Source organism: Hyperolius riggenbachi, chromosome 4, assembly GCF_040937935.1.
Source record: "Hyperolius riggenbachi isolate aHypRig1 chromosome 4, aHypRig1.pri, whole genome shotgun sequence".
NCBI classification, from domain to species: Eukaryota; Metazoa; Chordata; class Amphibia; order Anura; family Hyperoliidae; genus Hyperolius; species Hyperolius riggenbachi.
Genome location: NC_090649.1, coordinates 85601477 through 85629331, shown reverse-complemented (window position 1 = coordinate 85629331; position 27855 = coordinate 85601477). Strand labels below are relative to the sequence as shown.

General features: G+C 47.6%; 1 protein-coding gene across 2 annotated transcripts in view; it reads right to left on the bottom strand.

Moving 5' to 3' along the window:
* CYRIA (CYFIP related Rac1 interactor A) overlaps positions 1-14150 on the bottom strand; it is a 163862-nt gene extending 149712 nt beyond the window's left edge. Inside the window, exon 1 of one of the 2 annotated variants that reach the window (XM_068280278.1) lies at positions 13995-14150. The gene's annotated coding sequence lies outside the window, so the exon portion shown is untranslated. The remainder of the gene's footprint in view (positions 1-13994) is intronic. The other variant, XM_068280275.1, reaches the window with a different exon arrangement.
* Between the last annotated feature and the right edge of the window lie 13705 nt (positions 14151-27855).

The following is a 27855-nucleotide window of genomic DNA, read 5'->3' as shown; positions in this document are numbered from 1 at the left end:
TGCTGGGGGCGCTTTGCATGGTGGGGGGGGGTCTTTTCTGGGGGGCTGTGCATGGCTGTGGGTGCTTTGGTGTGCACTTTGCATGGTCGGGGGGGGGCTTTGCATGGCTGGGGGGGGTCTTAGCTGTGCACTTTGCATGGTGGGGGGGGCGGCTTTGCATGGCTGGAGGGTCTTTGCATGGCTGGGGGTGCTTTGCTGTGCACTTTGCATGGTCTGGGGGGGGCTTTGTTGCTGTGCACTTTGCATGGTGGGTGGGAGGCAGCTTTGCATGGCTGGGGGGGGTCTTTGCTGGGTGATTTGCATGGTGGGGGGCAGCTTTGCATGGCTGGGGGGTCTTTGCTGGGTGCTTTCCAGGGTGGGGGGGGAGGCGGCTTTGCATGGCTGGGGGTGGGCTTTGCTGGGTGCCTTTTAGGCTGGGGTGCTTTGCTAGGCTGAGGGGGGGCTTTCCTGGAGGCTGCCAGTGCCAGCACTAGTACTCAGACCTCCGATCAGGGCGACCAGAGAGGTGGAGAGAGGCAGAGCAGCGCGCGCTACCCGTCCGGACCCGTACATTTCAATGCGGAAGTATTCAATGATGTCACTTCTGCATTGAAGTGTATGCGTCCTGCGGGTGAAGGGTCGCGTGAGCTGCTCTGTCTCTCTCTGCTTCCCCAGCCGGTTGCCCTGATCTGAGGTCTAGAACGGCAGCGGGGGAGGAGCGGGGCTTCCTGGCTGGCGGTGGGGAGGGGAGAGGAGAGCAGCTGGCGGGGGAGCAGTGCAGGGAACTTCGGGACTTGGCCGGCCAAGGTAAGTCACAACGCGTTCTGGCCGGCCAAAGTCCGAAATTCCCAGGCATTTTGTATATTGGCCGGATCAGCCGGCCACTTCGCGTTGTGACCGGCCAGAACCCGAAGTGGCCAGACTTCGGGTTCTGGCCGTAACACATACACCAAACTGCTTCATAATGTTATGATTAGAAATATTGCAAGGATTCTATTTTTAACACTCTGTGAGGTACCTGCTGTACACACCATCTGCTATACTGACCAGTGCCTCTAGACTAGTGCTTATTCAACAGGACGGAAAACTGAAATCTAAAATACACACTACACATCTACGGTACATTTGCTCCAGAGTAAAATGCACAGTAAATACCTTTTTTTGCAATGTAAGAGTCACTCACAATAGATGGCTCTGAACCTCTTACCAACAGGTTTGGACTAGTCTACCTCCTCATGGGGAATCCTCAAGGTTTCTTTTATTTTCAGTAGCACTCCTCGGCGGGCAGCAGTAGCATCTTAGTACAGTATTGGGGTTGGATAGACAGAGCCAGGCATCCGTGCTGCTGACTTGGACGGGGGGGGGGGGGGGGGGAAGCTACCATCACGCTGTCCTCTGACTGGTGAGATCTGCTGGTCTGGAAAACGTTGCTGGTGTTGTAGCATGCCCATGATGTCAGCAAAGGAGTTGCTGTGTGTACGGGACTCTCAATAATTGTCAGCTGGTGTCACCTTGGTCTAAGGAAGATTCTCATTACTCTCCTCCCCTCCCCACTCTGAAGAAAATCCGGAGTATGTGGTACCGGTACCAGTGTGGGTGAGGTATGGGTGGTGTGTGATTGGCCATGTGTGAGGAGCGCTCCACAGTTGGTTTTTAAGTGTTTTTAGGCAATTGGATCTATTTTGCAGCTCTTGATGACTGAATAAAGGTTTATAATGATTGGTTAATTCCCTGAGCAGTTGCTTTATTTTGAATTTAGACAGTATTGGGTTTTGCCAGGAAATGCAATTGAAAAAAAAAATGAAACCTTGGCAACTACCCACGAATAATGGCAAAGAATATCCACTGCATGCATAGGTTTTGTCGAGTAGCTCTTGCATGGTTTATTTAGAACTACCCTGCAATACTACATTACAAACTGAAATGCAACACCTGTGTACACCGCCTAGCCAGCTCCAGGGCATCCAAACACAATGTTAAAGGGGCACTATGCGAAAAAGTGTAACATTTAAAATATGTGCAAACATAGACAAATAAAGTATGTTTTTCCAGAGTAAAATGAGCCATAAATGGCTTTTCTCCTATGTTGCTGTCACTTACAGTAGGTAGTAGAAATCTGACAGAAGTGACAGGTTTTGGACTAGTCCATCTCTTCATAGGGGATTCTCTGCAAGGCTTTTATTCATTATAAAGATATTCCCTAAAGGGTTTAAACAATGATGCTGGCCAGCTTCCCTGCTCACTACACAGTTTTGTGGCAGTTGGACAGAGCAACTGCCATTCACTAAGTGCTTTTGAAAATAAATATATCCCTGAGAATCCCTCGATGAAGAGATGGACTAATCCAAACCCTGTCACTTCTGTCAGATTTCTACTGCCTACTGAGATCAAACTGACTAAAAAATTGATACTAACCCACAGTTTCCTCCTGCAGCATAAGCTCATCTGAGTGGACCTCCCATGCATGTGCAGAAGAATCAAGGACATATACCTTCCAGCTCTGTATAGGCTTGTTTCCACTGGGGACAATTCGCTGCATTTCCCTACATGCAAATTCGGAAGGTGAAAGGCAGCCTATTAAAATCAATTCACATTTAATGGTGCCTAGCACACTGACAACGCCGCACTGAGACGCAAGTGCCCGATCTGCCTCCAAACCAAAGTTAACAGCGCGTTACGTCGGACTTCCGCAGTGACAGGAGTTATGTAAGTCAGTAGAATTCTTGTGCGGAATGACAAGAATACGACGGGGAAACCCAGTGATGTCCTTCCTGTCCAGCAGGGAGCACATCACTGGGCGAGAGGCGGCATTATGCATATGACTCTGTTGGGGGACTCTGCTGCGGAGTCATGATTGACATTTTGTGCGTTGCACAATCCAGGTGTAAACTTCAGCCCCATAGAACTGTATTGGACAGTGAGCTGACATGCAGAATTATTCTGCAACTCAACTGAGTACTGAGAACCTAGCCCTGAAAGTTACATGGATTCATTCATCCCTATTGACAACTAATCCAGCACCACCCAAATGCCCATATGCCACTTAAAATGGAAAACGGCGCGAATGGTGGAAGATTTTATATTGGAGTGTTCTTCCTAGAATTTTTTTCCAGCCAGGTCGCATGAAAAATTAGCCAGGTGGGAAGGGATGAGAAAATGCAGAGCTGATGCTTCTGTGCGCAACTCTGCTTACAGCAGAGGAGGTGAGCTGATGACAGCCGGGGTGCTCACTAAAACTAGCCGGGTGGAGCACCCGGCTAAAAGGGCCTGGGGAGAACACTATATTGCCATTGGTGCCGGTATTAGATATTGTTTCTTCTTCCACCCTCACATGGACATGTACCCCCCGAATTGTTGTGCAGCAGCCTGAAGCCAACCTCTGGGTTTTGTATAGTCCCCATCACAAACCTACTAGATGGGCAATATTCCCAACACACATCATCACTGATTATCAATCATCACCAGGACTTCTAGCTAAATACAAATAGGGCCTAGGCACTAAAGCTTGGTTCACACATTCAATTATTTTTGGCCAATCAATGACCAATTTTACCACCTCCATGTAGTAGGAGGGTTTACCTACTCAATCTCCTAATAGTATTATATATCTGCTGACCCTCATACTACATGAAGGTGGAAAAATTGGTCAGTGATTGGCCAATCGTAATTGAAAGTGTGTACCAGGCTTTTGGGTGGGAGTTTGGTCAAATGCTAAAACAATCCATCTTAATGGAAGAAAAAAATAAATAAAACACACAAAAAACCAGATGTTTTCATAATTGATATACTATAGAAGCAATACAAGTCATTGTGAATAATTTAAAGCTGCATTTTAGACATCACATCTGCTGTGAACTATATAAGGGAAAAAAAAACTCCCATTGCCTCAGTATAAACACAGTACTCTGCTGAAATAAACCAACCCCTTCAACGTAAGGGTCTAAAACAGGCATGGGCAAACTTGGCCCTCCAGCTGTTGAGGAACTACAAGTCCCACAACTCATTGCAGGAGTCTGACAGCCACAGTCATGACTCATAAAGGCAAATGCATTGTGGGATTTGTAGTTCCTTAACAGCTGGAGGGCCGAGTTTGCCCATGCCTGCTCTAAACGATAACCGGAAACAAACTAAGATGCTGAACTAGTGCTGGACCAAGCCATCATAACCTGATTATGCCAAGCTAGTTCTAAGGTACCTACATAGCTAGCATTTTCTAAGTAGACACCATCATTTAAAGCGGACCCAAACCAAACATTTTATTAATTAAAAATATTTAGTTGCACCACTCTGAGGCCCGGTTCACATTAGCGGTTGTTTGCCAAACGGACCGGATGACCTGACCGGATCCGGATCGGAACCATACGGTTCTGATCCGGATCCGGTCAGGTTGCATCAGGTGGTAATCAGGATGCGATCCGGATCCGTTTGGCAAAGTTAACGTAAAAAAAAAAAAAAATGTTGGGGTCTGGGAGGTCAGCAGAAGGGGGACCTGTGGAATCAGGCCCTCTGCTGTTTAGCACTCACCTCCACCTCCGACATGCTGCCAACATCCTGCCAACACCTCCAGCTCGTGCTGCTCCACTCCAAAATGCTTGCCCATGTGTCCCCAGCCAATATCGCCGCAAAAATCCGCATAGGAAGTGGGGTAGAACATCCGGATTTCTCAGCCAGTGTGTTGTGCGGCCTCCGGTTCCCATTTGTTTGTATTGGCCGGATGGTGCAGTCCGGCTCCGCCCCGGATACGGCTGCCGGAGGGGCCGGATGAAAAAATAGCGCATGTTGGAACGGAGGCCGGAGTCCGGATCCGGCCCGGATCCAGTCCGGCTCCGGTTCTGCAGAACGGACCCATGTGAACGGACGCATAGGCTTTAATTGCTATGCCGTGCGTCCGTTCCGTCCGTTCTGCAGGCGGTGCGGCTCCGGCACGGCGATTCCGGAGGGCCACCGCAAGTGTGAACCGGGCCTGACACATACAAAGATAAACACTCCTTCAAACCTATGATCATTTCAGTGCATGCTTTTCACCCTTCTCTTTTCATAGCTAGGGTTATACTGGGGGCAGCCATTAGCAATTCCTCCATTGCCGGACACCATCTCCTCCACCAGTTTGCCGGAAAAATCCCGGCAATTTGAAAGGAAGGGAAGGGTTCCTCCAATAAATGTAAAATATTTTATATTTGTCATCATGCAGCTGAAAACAGGCTGATATTTATTATTATAATTTAGAAAATAGATTTTATTTCTGAAATCTTGTATTTTTAGTTTGGGTCCACTTTAACTTGAGCAAAAGTTAAATTATTTTCCACCTTCTCTGTATCAGCTCACATAATGTATCAATAAACATTATACATTCCCCCTCTGGGCACCTGCCATCAATGTCCAGTGCCCAGCCTGCCCTGAGGGCACTACATCACACACCCACAGCTGCATACATTTAAAATCGGCGCCGGTAGACTTGGGCGCAGGACACAGCCGGTATATGGCTGATCCTGCTTCTGCACAAGTCCGGGCCGTATTAAATTACTATTCTCCCTCCAGGCCGCCATGGATGGTGGGGAATGATATCATTCGGCTTCCAGCGATTGCTGGAGGCCGAATTATTGTGTTTTTTAAGCAACCTCGGCACCGTCTTCTGACAGCGCCGACATTACTCACTGAGCGCTGCCCAGTTGTGATTCCCTTTATTGTCTATGGAGGCGCCGGCTGCGCCCAAATCTAGCAGCGCTGAAAAGCACTGCTCCGCCCACAGCTGTATGGTGTGCCCCTCTCTGGGGTGCAGTCTACGCACACAGCTCTACAATACATAACCTGGAGATATCAGGTCACACTACTTCATGTACAACATTGGAAAGCTATTATTAGGTGTACTGCCATGTACAAAGCACCCAGAAGAGTGGCATGCGCTGAGAGGTGCCTGCCCCTAAAACAGGCCATGCACGTTTCACTGGCGGGTGGGGAACAGGTAACATACACTACCTTTTATGGATACATTATTAAGGTGCCCATTTCAATTTTAGCGAACAAATGGCCTTCCGTTTGGATAGTTCTGGTGGTGCCAATCGACACCAATCAATTTATCGATTGTTTAATCTATCCATTTTGCTGATCTATTCTAATTGAAATAATTGGATTAGTTATTCTTATTCTCTTTTTGGGCTTGATTGATTCCATCTGATCGCATAAGGTCGATCTTTCGCTAAAATTTTATCGTTTTTAGGCACCTTTAGGCAGGCCGTTACCCACGATACTTCCTTTGAGGCCAGAATTTCACCACAAGCATTTAGATTGCAATCTTTACATTTGAATCCATACACATTCTAATCTTCTGTCACACAGATATACATGGAACTGAAAGAAATGTTTCCATTGCCATATTTGAGTGTGGTTTTGTTTTATGGCAATGGGATAGATTGCCATCAGCAGAATAGAAGACTATAGAATAGCTAGTGTAAAGGTGGCCAAACATCTAGCGATGATGGGCAGATTAGACCAAGAGACAGATCTCTCTCATCGAATTTGATCAGAGAGAGATCTGTTGTCTGCCCATACACTACACGCCAATTCCGGATCAATTTCAGCATGAAATCTTCCAGGAATCTGCCTCGTGAACGCTGCCTCACCACCAAGACCAAGAGACAGATCTCTCTCATCGAATTTGATCAGAGAGAGATCTGTTGTCTGCCCATACACTACACGCCAATTCCGGATCAATTTCAGCATGAAATCTTCCAGGAATCTGCCTCGTGAACGCTGCCTCACCACCCATGCATGTAAAAACTGTACCTATCTTCTGCCTCCGAATCTCCAAGCCATACTTCCACATTTGAGTCTCATGTGACCACTGTCATTTTGAGGCACATCACATTTTGAGGGACAGCGACCAGGAGTCTAAATCACATTCCTCGTTAACGATTATCACACTAAGTTACCACCGTGCGCCCAGTCTACCACATCGGCCAAGATTTCCCAGCATGTTTGATCGATACATTCAACCAATTTCTTCACAACATCTGTTAAATCACCGATCAGGCATAAGGTGGTCACACACACGATACAATAAATTGATCCAATTTTACAGCAATTCGATAAATATGATCGGATCTCCCGGAAAAAAAAAAAATCAAAAGCTTTTTTTTTTTTTTTTTTTTTTCCCATTCGACTGAAAAAGAAGCTTCCTATTTTTTTCACTCAGGAATGCTGGAAAATTTTTTTCAATTTTTCGAAAGATTGTATGGTGTGTTAACACTAGATTTACCAGGGTTGCGCAAATTTGCGTTAATTCACTGGAGCTCACACCTAGTATCACCCCTGCTGAGTTTTTTAACATGCTATCAACTCCATTGTTCTCTTTCTTTTGTTCTGAAAACAAGCACATTTCCATTTGTTTACTTGAACTAAACCACCTTGGGTCTAAGTTACTATTTGCCCACCTCCCATCCCCCACAACCAGAGAATTCTGTCCTTTGAAACCTCTAAAAGCTCTTCCCAATGTAATGCTATAGTTTTTTTTTTACAAAACCTCATTGCTCCAGTGTGCACAGACACTCACTGCTGCCTGGTAAATGTTTGTTGCTGCCTAATAACTGCTCACTGCTGCCTGGTAACTGCTCGCTGCTGCCTGGTAACTGCTCGCTGCTGCCTGGTAACTGCTCGCTGCTGCCTGGTAACTGCTCGCTGCTGCCTGGTAACTGCTCGCTGCTGCCTGGTAACTGCTCGCTGCTGCCTGGTAACTGCTCGCTGCTGCCTGGTAACTGCTCGCTGCTGCCTGGTAACTGCTCGCTGCTGCCTGGTAAATGCTCGCTGCTGCCTGGTAACTGCTCGCTGCTGCCTGGTAACTGCTCACTGCTGCCTGGTAACTGCTCACTGCTGCCTGGTAACTGCTCACTGCTGCCTGGTAACTGCTCACTGCTGCCTGGTAACTGCTCACTGCTGCCTGGTAACTGCTCACTGCTGCCTGGTAACTGCTCACTGCTGCCTGGTAACTGCTCACTGCTGCCTGGTAACTGCTCACTGCTGCCTGGTAACTGCTCACTGCTGCCTGGTAACTGCTCACTGCTGCCTGGTAACTGCTCACTGCTGCCTGGTAACTGCTCACTGCTGCCTGGTAACTGCTCACTGCTGCCTGGTAACTGCTCACTGCTGCCTGGTAACTGCTCACTGCTGCCTGGTAACTGCTCACTGCTGCCTGGTAACTGCTCACTGCTGCCTGGTAACTGCTCACTGCTGCCTGGTAACTGCTCACTGCTGCCTGGTAACTGCTCACTGCTGCCTGGTAACTGCTCACTGCTGCCTGGTAACTGCTCACTGCTGCCTGGTAACTGCTCACTGCTGCCTGGTAACTGCTCACTGCTGCCTGGTAACTGCTCACTGCTGCCTGGTAACTGCTCACTGCTGCCTGGTAACTGCTCACTGCTGCCTGGTAACTGCTCACTGCTGCCTGGTAACTGCTCACTGCTGCCTGGTAACTGCTCACTGCTGCCTGGTAACTGCTCACTGCTGCCTGGTAACTGCTCACTGCTGCCTGGTAACTGCTCACTGCTGCCTGGTAACTGCTCACTGCTGCCTGGTAACTGCTCACTGCTGCCTGGTAACTGCTCACTGCTGCCTGGTAACTGCTCACTGCTGCCTGGTAACTGCTCACTGCTGCCTGGTAACTGCTCACTGCTGCCTGGTAACTGCTCACTGCTGCCTGGTAACTGCTCACTGCTGCCTGGTAACTGCTCACTGCTGCCTGGTAACTGCTCACTGCTGCCTGGTAACTGCTCACTGCTGCCTGGTAACTGCTCACTGCTGCCTGGTAACTGCTCACTGCTGCCTGGTAACTGCTCACTGCTGCCTGGTAACTGCTCACTGCTGCCTGGTAACTGCTCACTGCTGCCTGGTAACTGCTCACTGCTGCCTGGTAACTGCTCACTGCTGCCTGGTAACTGCTCACTGCTGCCTGGTAACTGCTCACTGCTGCCTGGTAACTGCTCACTGCTGCCTGGTAACTGCTCACTGCTGCCTGGTAACTGCTCACTGCTGCCTGGTAACTGCTCACTGCTGCCTGGTAACTGCTCACTGCTGCCTGGTAACTGCTCACTGCTGCCTGGTAACTGCTCACTGCTGCCTGGTAACTGCTCACTGCTGCCTGGTAACTGCTCACTGCTGCCTGGTAACTGCTCACTGCTGCCTGGTAACTGCTCACTGCTGCCTGGTAACTGCTCACTGCTGCCTGGTAACTGCTCACTGCTGCCTGGTAACTGCTCACTGCTGCCTGGTAACTGCTCACTGCTGCCTGGTAACTGCTCACTGCTGCCTGGTAACTGCTCGCTGCTGCCTGGTAACTGCTCGCTGCTGTCTGGTAACTGCTCGCTGCTGCCTGGTAACTGCTCGCTGCTGCCTGGTAACTGCTCGCTGCTGCCTGGTAACTGCTCGCTGCTGCCTGGTAACTGCTCGCTGCTGCCTGGTAACTGCTCGCTGCTGCCTGGTAACTGCTCGCTGCTGCCTAATAACTGATCACTGCTGCCTGGTAAATGCTTGTTGCTGCCTGGTAACTGCTCGCTGCTGCCTAATAACTGATCACTGCTGCCTGGTAAATGCTTGTTGCTGCCTGGTAACTGCTCGCTGCTGCCTGGTAACTGCTCGCTGCTGCCTAATAACTGCTCACTGCTGCCTGGTAACTGCTCACTGCTGCCTGGTAACTGCTCACTGCTGCCTGGTAACTGCTCACTGCTGCCTGGTAACTGCTCACTGCTGCCTGGTAAATGCTCACTGCTGCCTGGTAAATGCTCACTGCTGCCTGGTAAATGCTCACTGCTGCCTGGTAAATGCTCACTGCTGCCTGGTAAATGCTCACTGCTGCCTGGTAAATGCTCACTGCTGCCTGGTAAATGCTCACTGCTGCCTGGTAAATGCTCACTGCTGCCTGGTAAATGCTCACTGCTGTCTGGTAACTGCTCGCTGCTGCCTGGTAACTGCTTGCTGCTGCCTGGTAACTGCTCGCTGCTGCCTAATAACTGATCACTGCTGCCTGGTAAATGCTTGTTGCTGCCTGGTAACTGCTCGCTGCTGCCTGGTAACTGCTCGCTGCTGCCTGGTAACTGCTCGCTGCTGCCTGGTAACTGCTCGCTGCTGCCTGGTAACTGCTCGCTGCTGCCTGGTAACTGCTCGCTGCTGCCTGGTAACTGCTCGCTGCTGCCTGGTAACTGCTCGCTGCTGCCTGGTAACTGCTCGCTGCTGCCTGGTAACTGCTCGCTGCTGCCTGGTAACTGCTCGCTGCTGCCTGGTAACTGCTCGCTGCTGCCTGGTAACTGCTCGCTGCTGCCTGGTAACTGCTCGCTGCTGCCTGGTAACTGCTCGCTGCTGTCTGGTAACAGCTCAGACACAGTGCACAGACACATAGGATAACATTAGCAGCAGATTTAAAAACTCAAAACGCTCAGAAAAACTCCTCTGGTGTGCACCAGGCCTATGAGTACAAGGTAATGCATAGTCAGTCACTGGATGGGAGTCTGCTAAGGTTTGTCATTGCCATAATACATATGATATTTATATAAACCCACGACGGACAATTTCTTTACTTCACTGTCACTGTCGCACAGACTGCTGCAGCGCAAAACAATGCTGTTGGGCACGGTGAATAAAGTCCGGTGTGAACTTCCTCCGCTTGCAAAAGACACTGCACAGCGAGAGGTATTATTATTATTTATTGTATTTATAAAGCGCTAACATATTACGCAGCGCTGGACACTAATTTAGGTTACAGACAATATTTAGGGGTGACATACAGCAATAAGACAATACAGGAATACATGCAAACCAGATCACGCAGCACAGTATGAGTTGACTTGTCATCAAATCGAAGGTGTTGCATAATTGAAATTAATCTATTTCGGGGCATTGTCTCTTTGATTACTGGCACCCCAGTTAGGTAGTGAGTGACAGCAGGGACCCCTGTTAGGTAGTGAGTGACAGCAGGGACCCCCATTAGATAGTGAGTGACAGGGACCCCAGGTTAGATAGTGAGTGGCAGGGACCCCCGTTAGGTAGTGAGTGACAGGCGCCCCTCACCTCGCAGCCAGCAGCGACCTTACCAGTTAGAGTGGGCGCCGGGCGCAAATATGCAGAAGTGATGTCACTTCCGCATATCAGCGGTGTCCGCTAGGGCCCCCCAAAATAGCGATAGCGACGCCACTGAGCACTGGTGTAAAATTCAGTGCAGTTTCTAGGCTAAAATGCACCCAGGGCGAGGGTGTAAAAATTGCGCCCCCCCAAAGCAAGGTATGGGTGCCCGCAGTATAGGTTAGCCAAGTCTAGTTGCACTCAGTATAGATTCCCCCAGTATAGGTAGCCCAGAATAGGTACCCCAGTATAGGTAGCCAGCTATAGGTCCCCCCAGTATAGGTAGCCAGGCATAGGTGAGCCAGTATAGTTGCCTCCGGTATAGGTTAGTCAGGTAGGTGCCTCCAGTATAGGTAGCCAGTATAGTTGCCCCCAGTATAGGTTAGATAGGCAGGCGCCCCCGGTATAAGTTAGATAGGTAGGTGCCCCCAGTACAGGTTAGCTAGGTGGGAGCCTCTAATATAGGTAGCCAGAATAGTTGCCCCCAGCATAGGTTAGATAGGTAGATGCCCCCAGTATAGGTTAGTTAGGTAGGTGCCTCCAATATAGGTAGTCAGTATAGTTGTCACCTGTATAGGCTAGCTAGGTAGGTAGGTAGGTGCCCCCAATACAGGTTAGATAAGTTAATATTCCCACTATAGGTTAGATAGGTAGCTGCCCCCCCAGTATAGGTTAGATAGGTAGGTGCCCCCCAGTATAGGTTAGATAGGTAGGTGCCCCCCAGTATAGGTTAGATTAGGTAGCTGCCCCCTCAGTATAGGTTAGATTAGGTAGCTGCCCCCCAGGTTAGATAGGGAGGTGCCCCCCAGGATAGGTTAGATATGTAGGCGCCCCCCAGTATAGGTTAGGTAGGTGCCCCCCATGATGGAGGGGGGAGCCGCAGCCGCGGGGAGGGCAGCCCAACCTCACCCTCCCTTCCTCTCCCCAGCCGCCCTCCGTGCTCCCCCCTCAGACTGCAAAGCAATGGGCAGGGAAGCGCTATACAAAACTACTCACCTCCCTGGTTCCAATCGCTACTCACTCGCCGCCAGTCTCCTCTCTGCATAGACGCTGATATACACGCTGCTTCCTGTGTGTGTATCAGCGTCTACTCTGTGCAGAGAGGAGACTGGCGGCGAGAGAGCAGCGATTGGAACCAGGGAGGTGAGTCGTTTTGTATAGCGCTTCCCTGCCCATTGCTTTGCAGTCCGAGGGGGGAGCACGGAGGGCGGCCTGGGAGAGGAAGGGAGGGAGAGGTCGGGCTGCCCTCCCCGCGGCTGCAGCTCCCCCCTCCATCACAGCGCCCCCCCCTCCCAACAGCGCTCAGGGCGCCTGCACGGCCCTAGAAACGGCCATGGTAAAATTATACACACATTCACATACCTTCATGTGGTTATAGTCTGTTATCGCGTTGGGTTTCCTCTTTCTGCCGTCACTGATCGTCACGTCTTGGTGCATGGAACTTAGAACACACACAGTCTTGTTTTTTTTAGGTGCATAAATTGTCAAGGAGACACTGCCACGTCTAAGCACTGAAGTGGAGAATACCTCTCGCTGTGCAGTGTCGTTTGCAAGCTGAGGAAGTTCACGCCGGACTTTATTCACCGTGCCCAATAGCGTTGTTTTGCGCCGCAGCAGTCTGTGCGACAGTGAAGTAAAGAAATTGTCCGTCGTGACATTTCTCCCATCATCCAAAAATGGCTCCATCAGATTCATGACCACGTTCTCTGCCAGCCTCTCTCCCTCCGACAGGACAGCATCACACCTTTTGGCCACCTCTACAGCATTCATATGTTGTGAAAAGCCAGCCTAATTGCATTACAGTATCTGCCATACTGCCATCAATGCCATGGCAATGGAATGCCTCAGTCTGTCATCATTTGTCATGTCAATGGAACACTGCCAAAAGTGCCAATTGCCCTCTGATTGCATTTTGCTGCATGAATCGGCAACAGAGTTCTGTGTCTGCGTGGGTTTCCCCCGGGCACTCCGGTTTCCTCCCACATCCCAAAAACATACAGATAAGTTAATTGGCTTCCCCATAAAATTGGCCCTAGATGACGATACATACACTACATGATACATACATAGACATACTGTATGATTATGACAGGGACTAGATTTTAAGCCCCTCTGAGGGACAGTTAGTGACGAGACAATATACTCTGTACAGTGCTGCGTAATATGATAGGGCAGGCATGTCTGAAGGTTTCCATCCAAGTCTCACACAGCTACTTTGTGTAAACAAATGTGCAAGGCCTTAGGTAATGGGTGGTTTGCACAACAATAGATTGAAGATAATCAACCCTGAAGACCTGTGAACATCTCAGCAGGAGTGAATAACACCTCTAGCCTTGCAACAGAAAGTAGAAAACTCGGTAATTCTAGTGTTAAATTGTCGATATACACACCCTAGCAATGTTCTCAGTTTCCAATCATGTTTATGAAAATTGGGGGGGAAAATGAACATTTGAAATGTTACAATCAGTCAGAAAAATGTATTGAAATTTTTTAATTGAACAGATATTTAAACAGTCAGATATTTGCATCTAATTCGATAATAACTATGACATTGGATGGTCGATCAGCCAAGTAGATAGATGTATGGCCACATAAACAGGCTGCATCAGTGCAGCACTATCACTATGGGTACCTCTAGGAAGCATCCTTCCATAGCTGAACATACTACAATGCAATGATGGCAGCACCATGTAATGGCATGTACACCCTGCAGTGCTGGTAACACGGGGGGCACACACACACATGGCCAGCAGTGCCCACCAGCAGCAGTCAGAGGGCATCAGGCACAGTGTGGGTGGAGCAGTGGCCGCATTCACGAGGCGCTGGCTGGGCACAGCGCGATTCGACGGGTAGGTTATTTCGTGGGAACACCGGCGGAGGAATACGGGCAGCGCGGGATGGCCGGTACTTACTGCTCAGGCACAGCGCTGCTCCTGCCGCAAGGACCGCTCAGCTCGCTTCAGCTACCGCTGCCTCTGCTCTGCTGCTGCCGAGCCACAACACTGGGCATGCGCACAGATGCTCTCCGCGTCCCTCCCCTCCATCCAGAGTGGAGGCGGCAGTGCGCAGGCGTGGTGGCGGAGGTGTGGCGGTTTGTGGGCGTGGCTGGAGGAGGCTGCGTCATGGGTTGCCAGGGGAGCTGAGTGCTGCTGGTCAGCAGCTGCGCCGTCACTCAGATGGCACCACCGGGGTTGGTGGTGCAGCGAGCGGAGGGGTGGTCAGCTAGTCTTGCCATGGCAAGGGTTGCCATACCAACGGGACATACACGTGACTGCTAGAGTGCCAGTGGTCGTGGTTTTAGCTTGAAGTATGGGGCTGCTGCCAGTCTAAATGGGCTATGGATGTCTTTTTAAAGGGAAAAATGCACAATTCAGTAAATACCTCAATAGAGGGAAGTTTCTGGATGAGCCACCCCTCCTCACAGTAAGGGCTGGTTCAGACGGACGGTTGTGCAGCGTTTACCGCCAGCGTTTGGGGACTGGCGTTAAACGCTCCCATTCAAGTGAACGGGAGCGTTTGTACCAAGCTTTCACGTGCGTTTACACGAACGCGGCGTTCGGGTCCCGATTTTCCCTGGCATTCAAGGAGCCCCTGGAAGCTACATGTAGCTTCCAGGGTCGGCTAACCGCGACGGGTAATGTCCCCCTAGGGGAAGAAAAAACGCGACCGCATTCGAACGCAACGCGAATGCTGCTGAAAGCCCGAACGCATCACCACCGCGACGCCAACGACTCCGAACGTCCGTCTGAACCAGCCCTTACTCTGCTGTCCCATCCATAAATCCGCTTGTTGACATATATACACATATGCTCAGTGTCGTACTGGGAGCTGGGAAAGCTGAAGAAATCCACTTGCTGCTCACAGTGAAGACTTGCAGGTTTCTATTGGGAGTGATAACCCAGGGTTATTGCTGCTTGGCCTGCAGGTGGATTTCCTTAGTTTTTCCACCTCCCAGTCCGACACTGCATGTGCTGTAGCATGAACCCACTTGGATTTTGGGGGGGAAAAATCAATCGTGATGGAGTCTGTACTACTGCGCATAAGCAAGCTGTCTGCGCTTGCACAGTAAATGGACCAGGTCGGGCTTGGCTTTTGGAAGAACGTTAGAGTGCACCATTAGTCCTTCCACAGCCTCGCATGGGAGATTGTATGTTGTCTATAAAAAAACAGCACTGACCCTCCCTCTTGAGGAAATGGAATAGCCCACAGCCTATTGTAAAGTTCCCACCTCCATCAGTGCCAGGACTTCCACCCATGGCACAGGCCATCAAGAGCTTTCTCTGTAGATACAGCCCTGACTAGCCTACAGCCTAGCAATGCATTATTTTGCTATGGAAGGGGAGAAGGAATAATGACAGTGTACAACAGAGCTGCTTCTATGCAGTGGTGGGCTCACGAGTCCATTAGGACTTGAATTTGTGATTTAAATGAGGCTTAATTAATTGCCTCAGTTGTGAGGCTGGGTGAGAGGGGGTTACTTACCCATAAGTCCGCTGTCTTGTATGCGTTGTATGCGTTCCAAACGTCTTGCACGCATCCTATTGGACGCGTTGCAAGACTCACTACCGCGCGCTTGAAGGAGGAAGTGAGCGATAGTGAGTCTTGCAATGTACAGTGGAGGAAATGATTATTTGACCCCTCACTGATTTTGTAAGTTTGTCCAATGACAAAGAAATGAAAAGTCTCAGAACAGTATCATTTCAATGGTAGGTTTATTTTAACAGTGGCAGATAGCACATCAAAAGGAAAATCGAAAAAATAACCTTAAATAAAAGATAGCAACTGATTTGCATTTCATTGAGTGAAATAAGTTTTTGAACCCCTACCAACCATTAAGAGTTCTGGCTCCCACAGAGTGGTTAGACACTTCTACTCAATTAGTCACCCTCATTAAGGACACATGTCTTAACTAGTCACCTGTATAAAAGACACCTGTCCACAGAATCAATCAATCAAGCAGACTCCACACTCTCCAACATGGGAAAGACCAAAGAGCTGTCCAAGGATGTCAGAGACAAAATTGTAGACCTGCACAAGGCTGGAATGGGCTACAAAACCATTAGCAAGAAGCTGGGAGAGAAGGTGACAACTGTTGGTGCGATTGTTCACAAAATGGAAGGAGCACAAAATGACCATCAATCGACCTCGCTCTGGGGCTCCACGCAAGATCTCACCTCGTGGGGTGTCAATGGTTCTGAGAAAGGTGAAAAAGCATCCTAGAACTACACGGGAGGAGTTAGTGAATGACCTCAAATTAGCAGGGACCACAGTCACCAAGAAAACCATTGGAAACACATTATACCGCAATGGATTAAAATCCTGCAGGGCTCGCAAGGTCCCCCTGCTCAAGAAGGCACATGTACAGGCCCGTCTGAAGTTTGCCAATGAACACCTGAATGATTCTGTGAGTGACTGGGAGAAGGTGCTATGGTCTGATGAGACCAAAATAGAGCTCCTTGGCATTAACTCTACTCGCTGTGTTTGGAGGAAGAAAAATGCTGCCTATGACCCCCAAAACACCGTCCCCACCGTCAAGCATGGGGGTGGAAACATTTTGCTTTGGGGGTGTTTTTCTGCTAAGGGCACAGGACAACTTAATCGCATTAACGGGAAAATGGACGGAGCCATGTATCGTGAAATCCTGAACGACAACCTCCTTCCCTCTGCCAGGAAACTGAAAATGGGTCGTGGATGGGTGTTCTAGCACGACAATGACCCAAAACATACAGCAAAGGCAACAAAGGAGTGGCTCAAGAAGAAGCACATTAAGGTCATGGAGTGGCCTAGTCAGTCTCCGGACCTTAATCCAATAGAAAACCTATGGAGGGAGCTCCAGCTCAGAGTTGCACAGAGACAGCCTCAAAACCTTAGGGATTTAGAGATGATCTGCAAAGAGGAGTGCACCAACATTCCTCCTAAAATGTGTGCAAACTTGGTCATCAATTACAAGAAACGTTTGACCTCTGTGCTTGCAAACAAGGGTTTTTACACTAAGTATTAAGTCTTTTATTGTTAGAGGGTTCAAAAACTTATTTCACTCAATGAAATGCAAATCAGTTGCTATCTTTTATTTAAGGTTATTTTTTCGATTTTCCTTTTGATGTGCTATCTGCCACTGTTAAAATAAACCTACCATTGAAATGATACTGTTCTGAGACTTTTCATTTCTTTGTCATTGGACAAACTTCTAAAATCAGTGAGGGGTCAAATAATTATTTCCTCCACTGTATCTAATAAGACGCATGCAAGACGTTTGAAACGCGTACAAGACAGCGGACTTATGGGTAAGTAACCACCTCTCACCCAGCCGCACAGCGGAGGCAATTAAGCCTCATTTGACTCGCAAATTCGAGTCCTTCAGGACTCATGAGCCCATGCCTGCTTCTATATATGGCAAGGAGGAGAACAGCTAGCCTGGCGAGATGGTCCTGCATTCTGGATCCTTTAGTTATGCACTGGGGCAGCTGTACACATGCTAGATTCTCCCAGATGTCTTTATGATTTATTAGCCACTTCCCTACCATTGGTTATTTCTCCTTTAAAACCACAGCAATTTTATTATATCACGCTCCTCCCATTCAATCGCCAATAATTTTACCTCTACTTATCACACCGGAATGCTCTATATGTTGCTGGACAAACTAGGCTTTCTTTATAGTTTGAAAATAAATACTGCTACTGTAGATAAAACTCACATATTGTATTTGCCTATTTGTCCTGGTTATTCCACCTTTTTTCTTAAATGCAAGTCGTGTTTATTGTAGAAAATGACATATACAGTACAGATACAACATTTGCACGACTGGCTTAAATTTGTAAAAATAATAATAAACAGAACATATACAACTGTTATAACAATAAACTTGTTGCCATCAATGGTATATTCAGTAGATTCATAGCTGAAGGTATCAAAAGTGCATATATCATTGGTATTTAACTTATAGTACCATATATACTCGAGTGTAAGTCTAGAAATGTAATTCTGTTTCATTTCATAAAAGTATAGGGGTCGACTTAGGCCTCGTTCACATCAGGGACGTTTCTGTGCGCTTTCCACAGCGCACTGCCCTGTGCGTTCAGCAAGGTATTGATTTTTCCATGTAACTAAATGTAGCTGGTTCACATCTATGCGCTGCGCTGAGCAGCGTTACAGAAACGTAGTGTTGCAGGCATTTCTGTGCGTTGAGCTGTAAAGCGCACATCAATGCAAGTGAATGGGTCCGCTTTTTTAGCGCATAGAAGCGCGTACAAGCGCATAGAAGCGCATGCGTTTTTTACCCCTAATTGGAGAAAAAAATACATTTACATACAAAAACAAAGTTTTATTGACAACTGCTGCTGCTACAGTAAGCAAAACGTGCTTTAAAGAAGCGCAGCGCAACGCACAGAAACGCGGACTAAAGCGCGCACAAGCGCATGCGTTTTTTACCATGCGCTTTAACACGTTTTTAAGCGCAGCAGATGTGAACGAGGCCTTATACATGAGTGACGGGCAACACTCAGTTATGTGTGTACTAATAGTGACATTCACATTTTCAGCAATGTATCCAGTGGTAAATGATACTTTGAGGAAAGGAAATGCCAAGAAAACATAGGTCTGAATGTCCTGGCTACAACAATTAACAAGGAAAGGGGCAGTGAGAAATATAGTGGGCTTCAGGAAGGGGCGTGAATAATTGCAGCACTTAGAGGTCTGGAGGAGGTATTGGCTGCACTTAAAGAGAACCCGAGGTGTGTTTAAAGAATGTTATCTGCATACAGACGCTGGATCTGCCTATACAGCCCAGCCTCTGTTGCTATCCCAAACCCCACTAAGGTCCCCCTGCACTCTGCAATCCCTCATAAATTACAGCCGTGCTGTGAGGCTGTGTTTACATCTGTAGTGTCAGTCTCAGCTGCTCCCCCGCCTCCTGCATAGCTCCGGTCCCTGTCCCTTCCCTCCAATCAGCAGGGAGGGAAGGGATGCAGGCGGGGACTGGAGTTCTGCAGGAGGCGGGGAAAGCAGCAGACTGACACTATAGAGATAAACACAGCCAGCTCTGACAAGCTGTTTGTCAGCAGCGTGGCTGTGATTTATGAGGGATTGCAGAGTGCAGGGGGACATTAGTGGGGTTTGGGATAGCAACAGAGGCTGGGCTGTATAGGCAGATCCAGCCTCTGTATGCAGATAATATTCTTCAAACCCACCTTGGGTTCTCTTTAAGGGACAGGAGTTGATGGCTGCAATACTGTATGCAGTGCAGTCATTAAACCCTCCTGGGCCCCAAGTGCAGCCATTAACTTTGCTAGATAGACTTATACTTGACTTAATAAAAAAATCCAGCTTAAAGCGGATCCGAGATGAAAAACTAACTATAACAAGTAACTTGTCTATATATCTTATCTAAAGTTTAGATAGTTTACACAGCAAATATAGCTGCAAACAGCTTTAATAGAAAATTATTATTTCTTCCTGTGATACAATGACAGCAGCCTTGTTGTTTGTAAACATACACAGAGGCAGGCTTATCTGCATCTTGATCACCAAGCCTGTGAAAAAAAACTAACCCCCCTCATCCCTCCTCCCCTCTCCCTCTGAAATCAATGGCTAGTAACACCTCCTCCTCCTCCTGCCCAGACTAAGCTCCCATGAGCCCTTGCTACTGCCAAGACTCTGTGAAAACCTGTGGGCGTGGTTTATTTAGTTTATAGGGAATTAGAGTATTAAAACAAAAAAGTATTTGGCTCGAGGAATGCCCTATAAACAATAGGAAAGGAACACAATTATGCAATGAGTAAAAGTTCACTTCGGATCCACTTTAAAGTGGACCCAAATTAAAAATACAAGATTTCAGAAATAAAATCTATTTTCTAAATTATAATAATAAATAGCAGCCTTTTTTCAGCTGCATGATGACAAATATAAAATATTTTACATTTATTGGAGGAACCCCTCCCTTCCTTTCAAATTGCCGGGATTTTTCCGGCAAACTGGTGGAGTAGATGGTGTCGGCAATGGAGGAATTGCTAATGGCTGCCCCCAGTATAACCCTAGCTATGAAAAGAGAAGGGTGAAAAGCATGCACTGAAATGATCATAGGCTTGAAGGAGTGTTTATTTATCTTTGTATGTGTCAGAGTGGTGCAACTAAATATTTTTAATTAAAAAAATGTTTGGTTTGGGTCCGCTTTAACCTCCTTAGCGGTAACCCCGTGCTGGACACGGGGTAAGCCGCCGGAGGGTGCCGCTCAGGCCCTGCTGGGCCGATTTTCATAATTTTTTTTTTGCTGGACGCAGCTAGCACTTTGCTAGCTGCGCCAACACTCTGATCGCCGCCGGCCCCCGCCCGATCGCCGCTATCTGCTGTGGCGCGCGGCCCCCCCCCCCCCCCAGACCCCAGCGCTGCCTGGCCAATCAGTGCCAGGCAGCGCCGAGGGGTGGCCCGGGACTCCCAATGACGTCCCGGGCCAGGAAATCCCGTTCTATGAACGGGATTTCCTGATCGGAGATCGCCGAAGGCGATCGAAGCGGGCGGGGGGATGCCGCTCAGCAGCGGCTATCATGTAGCGAGCCCTGGGCTCGCTACATGATTTAAAAAAAAAAAAAAAAAAAACCATTGCTGCGCTGCCCCCTGGCGGGATTTTTCATACCGCCAAGGGGGTTAAGGGGGTTGAATATTGGAGTCGACTTATACACGAGGTCGACTTGTATTCAAGTATATACAGTACATACAATCCACCCAGACAATATATCATACCCTGGTTCGAGAAGCGTTAGCCATGTAGACCAAATTCTATTGAATGCCGCGACGCTGATACACTGCTTGTGTAGCCGGAGCACCTGATTCACAGATCTGATCCACGCAGTGGAGGCATGGACTGTAGCGAGTATCCAATTTGTAGTAAGCAGTTTTTGGGCTAAGTGAAGGACTTCATTGATTTGATATGTTTACCAGTTAGAGTCTCAGGGAAAATGTTTAACCTCTTGAGGACTGCAGGGCTAAACCCCCCTAGTGACCAGGCATTTTTTAGCTAAAATGGCCACTGCAGCTTTAAGGCCAAGCTGCAGGGCCGCATAACTCAGCACACAAGTGATTCCCCCCCCCTTTTCTCCCCACCAACAGAGCTCTCTGTTGGTGGGGTCTGATCGCTCCCCCCATGTTTATTTTTTTTTTAATAAATATTATTGTTTGTTTTTTTTTTAAAAAAAACCCTGTTTCTTTAACTCCCTTCCCTCCCTCCCTCCCTCCCTCCCCACAGCCGGCCAAATATGGCGATCGGCTGTCATAGGCTTCTGCCTATGAGAGCCGATCGCTCTCTTGTCCCCCATGGGGACAGCCGTGTCACACGGCTGTCCCCAGTGCAGCGCTGCTGCTGATCGCATCGCTGCACAAAGTAAATAGACGGCGATCACGCCGTCTACCGGTCTCCCGAGCGGCAATAGCCGCTCGGAGACTGAAGGCGGGGCGGAGCTCCGCCCCCCAAGCAGGAGATGCGCGCGCAGCCTGCGCGCGATCTCCTGCAAAACAGAGCCCCAGGACTTTACGCCAATTGGCGTTAGGCGGTCCTGGGGCTGCCGCCGCGGCCACGCCTACTGGCGTGACGCGGTCGGCAAGAAGTTAAAAAAGAACTGCAGTGAAAATAACATAATGAATAAAATTGCTTATTTTTTACAATATTCATGTTAAATCATGCAGGGTAATGTTTAATTTTGAACTTCGGCTTGGGTTTTCTCTAAATCTCTAAATTTCTCTTATTAAAGGACCACTATTACGAAAAAAAAGTAGGCAGTTAAAATCTGACAGAACTGACAGGTTTTGGGCCAGTCCATCTCCTCATGGGACATTCTTAGGGTTTTCTTTGTTTTCAACAGCATTGTCATGAACAGCAGTTGCAAAGTCCAAGGGCCCATTTACACTTAATCTGTTAGTGTGCGTTAGTACACGTTGGTATGCGTTGGTGCGCATTTTTTCCACATCAGTGCATTGTGAAAAAGATTTCAGTTAAAACGCGTTAGTGTGGAAGGTGCCATAGGAAAACATGGGACTTACTTTGAAAATCAGCTTTCTTTCAGTTATAACTGAGAGCAACTGATGCTAAACGGGGCCTAACTGATAAAATAGTGTGTAAGGGCTCATTAAAGAGAAACTCCGACCAAGAATTTAACTTTATCCCAATCAGTAGCTGATACCCCCTTTTACATGACAAATCTATTGCATTTCACAAACAGACCATCAGGGGGCGCTGTATGACTAATATTGTGGTGAAACCCCTCCCACAAGAAGCTCTGAGTACCGCGGTACTCTGGGCAAACTGCCACAATGTAACAATGTTCACAGACAGGAAATGGCTGTTTACAGCTGTCTGTAACAGCCAGAACAGCTAGAACAGCTAGAAACAGCTACATAACCTGCCCACAGTAACAATGTCACCATGTAATACATGTCAGAATGAGAATCTGGGAGAGGAAAGATTTTACAATAAGCAAACGCAGACTAAATCATTTATACATAATTATTGTAAAAATGAAGCACTTTTTTTATTACATTATTTTCACTGGAGTTCCTCTTTAACACCAGTGCGCTTCTGTCTGCTTTTTTTTAGCAATATGCACACCAAAACCGCTAGCAGTTCTGCAAAACACTAGAGGTTTTTGGAGCAGATTTCAGAGCAATTCTAGGCATGTTTAGAGACGTTTTCTAAACATGCCTAGCGTTTTTTTGGAGCGTTTTTGTGTAGCAGATTACAAATATTGTTACAGTAAAGGTGGCCATAGACTGGCCCGATTCGCGGCCGTTTCGACAGCAGATTCGATCCTGGGATCGAATCTGCTGCCAATCGTTCGCGCTAAACGCACCCGCCGATCCGATTTCCTCCCGAAATCGGATCGGTCCGTCGATCGCGCCGTGCGGGAAATTACCCTCGATTGCCCGCGGATAGGGTGCGCGTCGCTAGCGGCGGCCGATCCGATCAGGTATACATTACCTGACGCTGGCTCCCGGGCGTCTTCTCCGCGCTGCACCGCTCTGTTCCGGCTCCATCCCGGCGCTTCCTGTGTCACTGCAGTGACCAGGAAGTTCAAATAGAGGGCGCTCTATTTGAACTTCCTGATCACGGAGTGACACAGGAAGCGCCGGGATGGAGCAAGAGCAGAGCGGTGCGGTGCAGCGCGGAGAAGATGCCCGGGAGCCAGCGTCAGGTAATGTATACGGGGGGGGGGGGGGGGGGCACAGGCGGCAGGAGCAGCTCAACAGATTGTGATCGGTTTCAGGCTGAAATCGATTCACAATCTGTTTGCAGTAAAGGCAGCCATACGATCCCTCTCTGATCAGATTCGATCAGATACGGATCTGTCAGCTGGTCGATCTAATGGCAAATCGACCAGTGTATGGCTACCTTAAGGCTGTTACTGAACAGCTTCTGTAACAAAAACGCCTGGAAAACTGCTCTGATCTGGCGTTTTTCAGAGCAATTTTCCACTTTCCTATACTTTAACATTGAGGCAGAAACGCCTCAGAAATCTAAAAAATGCTGCAGCCCCCGAGTTTGCGTTTGTGGAAAAAACGAACCGCTCTGGTGTGCACCATCCCATTCACTTTCATTAGCCAAGTGGTTTTCCCCCTGCAAGCGTTTTAAAAAACGCTCCAGAACCGCTCTGGTGTGCACCAGCCCTTCGTGAGTAGGGAGACTGGCTGGTATCTTACTATCTTGGCAGTTAAACTGCCGTTTAGGAAATGCTGTTGAAAATAAAGAAAACCCTGAGATCCCCTATGAAACGATGGACTTGTCCAAAACCTGTCAGTTCTGTCAGATTTTAACAGCCTACTTTGTTCGCGATAGTGGTCTTTTAATATACTGAGTTTTTAAAAAGCAAAATGAATTGCAAAACATTTGCCCGCTCAACCCTATTTGTACAACTTTTCCTAATCTAAACTAAAGAAAGCAATCATAAAACCCCTCCTGAAGAAACCATCACTAGATCCTGATTCTGTAACCAACTACAGACCTGTGGCGAACTTACCATTCCTATCAAAAGTTATCGAGAAAGCAGTCGCCAACCAGCTAGAAGCCAGGCTTACAGATAACAACATCTTTGATACTTTTCAGTCAGGATTCAGGAAAAGGCACAGCACTGAAACAGCATTAGTCCGAGTAATGAATGATCTACTTACTGCAAGGGACAAGGGTGATTGCTCAATTCTGATTCTTCTTGACTTGTCAGCAGCATTTGATACTGTGGACCATGAAATACTAATCCAGCGACTGAAGAATTACTGTGGCCTAAGGGGTACTGTTCTTAGCTGGTTTCAGACCTTCCTATCTGGCAGGACACAGCAAGTATGTCTGGGCACACACTACTCTAATCCAGTGCCACTTGCCTATGGAGTTCCACAGGGTTCTGTACTATCACCATTACTCTTTGCAGTCTACATGCTCCCACTGGGCAAAATAATCCAGAACTATGGTTTAGGATACCATTGTTATGCAGATGACACACAACTGTATCTGTCCTTCAAGCCTGGCACCCAAGACCCATCAGCATCCATAAATGCGTGTCTAGTGGATTTACAAAATTGGATGAACACCAGCTGGCTGAGGCTGAACTCTGACAAAACAGAGGTGTTGGTGGTAGGTGGTCCACACATGATGGATAAAGTTCAAAACGCTCACCACCTCAAACTAGCAATTGGGGGAGATACTGTACAGTATAAAGACTCTGTGCGAAACCTTGGGGTGATCCTGGATGGAAATCTAAAACTCAGACAGCAGGTATCAGCTGTCGTCAAGTCTTCCTTCTTCCATCTAAGAAATATAGCGAAAATAAAACACCTTATCCCAGCTGAAGACCTACCTGCCCTGGTTCACGCATTTGTATCCTCCCGCCTAGACTACTGCAACGCCCTGTTAATCGGATCTACAGATAAGGTTCTGCGCCCCTTACAGCTAGTACAGAATGCTGCAGCCAGACTCCTAGCCAATGCCCCCCGCAGCTCACACATCACCCCAGTACTGCAAACTCTTCACTGGTTGCCAGTAAAATGGAGAATCAATTTTAAGATCTGCCTGCTGACATTCAAGGCTCTACACCACATGGGACCCAAATACATAGCGGATCTATTGGAACTTTATGCCCCTCCACGCACCCTCCGCTCTGCCAACAAGATGAAGCTGGTTATTCCCAGGATACACTTAACATTTGGTGCTCGGGCCTTTTCCTATGCAGCCCCTACTCTATGGAACTCACTTCCACAATCAGTACGAGAGGCTCCTTCTCTGGACAGCTTTAAAAAAAGGCTAAAAACTCACCTCTTTTCCCTAGCCTTTGAGACTGCATAATGCAGGGTCACAGCGCTTTGAGTCCCCAGGGAGAAAAGCGCTATATAAATATTATTGTTATTGTTATTGTTGTAATCTGATTTGGTAATGAGAACACAGCAATGCTGTGATGTTGTGCTTATAGTATCCTGTTAAAAAAAATTTGTTTCAGATATAAACGATTTTTGGGGGGTAAACTTTCTAGAAAATCATATTTATTTATAGATTTTCCATGAATTAATTGACAGTTCTGTTTCAATTGAATAATATTAACATGCGCAGAGCTGTGATTATTGCGGTCACACCACTCAATGTCTTTGGAAGGACAAGGAAGCAATCTACTTGCCTATCATTTAGAAAATTATAGTTGCTATGAATATTCCATTACTGACTTGATTAGCTATTGTGTGGCCAACATGTTAAGTGGGTATTTGTGTGCTGAGACCTAGTATTCCCTATTTTTGTAATAATTATATTTAGACTTCGTTTGTGCATTAATTGCCTGCTGAATATTCATGCTTCCAGACAATTAATAAAGTTATATGGCCAGTTTGCGTTGCCCCCTGTAAATATTCTTTGTTTAGGACCAGCATGTGGTCCACAAAGGATGTTTGCTGAGACGGATGACTAGCGATTATCATAATATGCTAAGTTCACTTACAGCTTGTTCACACTGGGCAAAGCATGCACAAACATGATTTTGTGCATGCGTTGCAACGCATGGAAGCGCTCGTGTGATCGCACATGTCAGCGGCTTCCAGTCCATTGAAAAAAAAAAGCATGAAAATTTGTACGTTGCGTGCTAGGATGTTCCCATCTGTGTTATAACGCATCGCATGGGAACGCCTACTGCAGGGTGAATGGTAACATGAAAGTCTATAGGCTTTCATGCTACCTGCATTGCAGACACTGGGCCTTATGCAATTTACTTTTTCTCCTGAGTTTTATCCTAGGTGATATTTTTAAATTTGTAAATAAAATGCCTTTCAAGTCACCAGAAATAAAGAAAATACTCAAAATAATTTTGATAGTTCTTTTTCACCTACTTTTTTGTACTTTTTTAGTTGAAAAGTGATGGCAAGTTATTTTAAATTGAAGATGAAAAATGATCTCCTAGGACAGTGATGGCTAACCTTGGCACTCCAGCTGTGACAAAACTACAAATCCCATCATGCCTCTGCCTCCCCGAGTTATGCTTAGAGCTGTCAGAGTATTGCAATGCCTCATGGGACTTGTAGTTCCACCACAGCTGGAGTGCCAAGGTTAGCCATCACTGTCCTCGGAGAAAACTCAGGTGAAAAAGTGAATTGCATATGGCCGACTATGTGCTGTGCGTCCTGACAGAGAGCACCGCACACAGGGCCTGGTTTACCATAAGGCACTGTAGGCTCATGCCTACAGGCGCCTGATAATGGAGTGGCGGCTCACTCCCATCCTTGAGTGCCTTCGTCCTTCCCTATGCAGGCTCCCAATTGGAGCATAAATAAGAGATTACTCACTCAGCACTCTGCATTCTACTGATGAGATTTCCCTTTTGGGAGCACTTCTAGCTACCCAGTACCTGGGGGGCACCTCTAGCTTTTTAGGTAGCCAGAAGTCAGCCCATATAAACCACATGCTTGTTCCTGGTGGGTGATTCAAATGCTAATGAAGCCAGAAGGATCAACAGGACAGTCAGGGCCCGTTTCCACTATCGCGAATTCGCATGCGTTTGCCGCATGCGAATTCGCATAGCCAATACAAGTGGATCGGACTGTTTCCACTTGTCAGGATTTCTGAGCGTTTTCATCCGTGTGAAAAATCCACATGGCAAAGCCATCAGAATTCGCATACCGCTATGTGAATTTTCACAATAGAAAAGCACACAGGCACTGCCATGGTTAAATTCGCATACAGCGTCATTCATGCAAATTGGGAAATTTGCATCCGCATGCAAATTTTTACCGCGACGATTCGCACCGCACAAGTGGAAACGGGCCCTCAGGCAAGTGGCATTGTTTAAAAACCAATAATAATTATGGCAGTTTCCATATCCCTCTCATTAAAGGGTCACTTTAATTATGTTATTGGGGGGCATTTACTGAACATGCTGTCCTGATAATATGATTGTCATTTTAAGACTGACCTAAGACTCACTGACCTATTACCACATCCCTCATTTCACCTTCTCTGCACTCCAACCTGACAATGCTTTCAAATGTTTAGGGAGTGTGCTACATATGTTACAACCCTGGTTAAATCTCAGGATCATCTCCCTTAAAGAGGAACTGTAAAAAAAAATTTACATAAAGAATAAAGTTGCTTTTAGTTTTACAATATTCATTAATAGATTATTTAGTCAGTGTTTGCCCATTGAAAAATCTTACCTTTCCCTGATTCAGTTTCTCTGACCTGTATTACAGGTGGCAAGTGATATCTGTGGAATGTTCACTACTAAAATCAGTACAGCAGGGTCAATGTCAGTCCTCAAAAGGTCTTT